This window comes from Actinia tenebrosa, unplaced genomic scaffold (genome assembly GCF_029948245.1).
Source record: "Actinia tenebrosa isolate PJP-AT-01 unplaced genomic scaffold, QUT_ActTen_1.0 PGA_scaffold17__23_contigs__length_9995812, whole genome shotgun sequence".
NCBI lineage: Eukaryota > Metazoa > Cnidaria > Anthozoa > Actiniaria > Actiniidae > Actinia > Actinia tenebrosa.
This window is the reverse complement of record NW_028292577.1, coordinates 4,625,459-4,626,587: the sequence shown is the minus strand read 5'-3', so window position 1 is coordinate 4,626,587 and position 1,129 is coordinate 4,625,459.

Here is a 1,129-nt window from a genome sequence, read left to right as displayed (position 1 = left end):
GTATTATGCAACTAACTACTTCTCCTTTTTAAATTCTGTTATATACTCAATACTATTAACGGAATTATGGCACTACTACTCGCTTAAATTCTGTTATATACACAGTTCCTAAATTTCCCAACCATTCCGCTCCAATAACTATGGTCCTATTGACGAAACAGTAAGCAATAGAAAACTTTTTCCGTGTTTCGCCTAGCCTGATAGCAAACAAGAGGGGAGGTTGGAGAATTCGAGACAGTTTGCATAACTGTCGAGAATTCTCCCAACCCCCCTAGTGTTGCTATCAGGCTATGGTAAACACACAGAAAAAAGTTTTCTATTGCTTTATAAAATAAATACTAAGGGAAAACATTACCACTTGCAAGAAAATAAATCTTTATTTGAATTTGATTCTCATATCAAAATATAAATTCTCCATACATCACGAACTTCGATCGTTAGCCAATCACATTTCGTGTAATAAACGCCAAGGAGGCAAAGGTGAAGCGTGAAAGAATCGCTAGCTATTTTAAAACATTTATCATTCTAAAACTTCTTAAAAACTTCTTAAAATCTTAATAAAAGATTTCAGAATTGATTATTTTTACGAAAGTGAACAAAAGTAGATAACTGAGTGTCACTGTGACTGGAATTCTCGGTTTTGACAGCCAGAAAACATGGCTTCGAAGTTGATTGTTTCGTCTTGCCTCGAGAAGATATTTTGTGGAGCTGAAGAGCTATCGCTGGAAAACCTTTGAAGCTAACTACTCGCTTAAATTCTGTTATATACTACATACTATATAACGGAATTTATTCAACTAACTACTGGCTTAAATTCTGTTATACACTACATACTATATAACGGAATTTATGCAACTAACTAACTACTTGCTTAAATTCCGTTATATACGTGATGCTATATGTTGTTGTTGTTTTTTTTTTTTTTTGTTTTTTGTTTTGTTTTTTGTTGTTTTTTTTTTCTGCAAGTATTTTCCTAGATTCTTTCACTGCAGGCATTTTGAATATTTGGTAAAATAAAGCAATTCTAATAAAATACGAAAGGCGTTGAGCGAGAGCAATCATGAGCGAATGCAATGATAATATGTCAGGACTATATTAGCATAAACTTATGAACCGTGAAAAAAGCTGT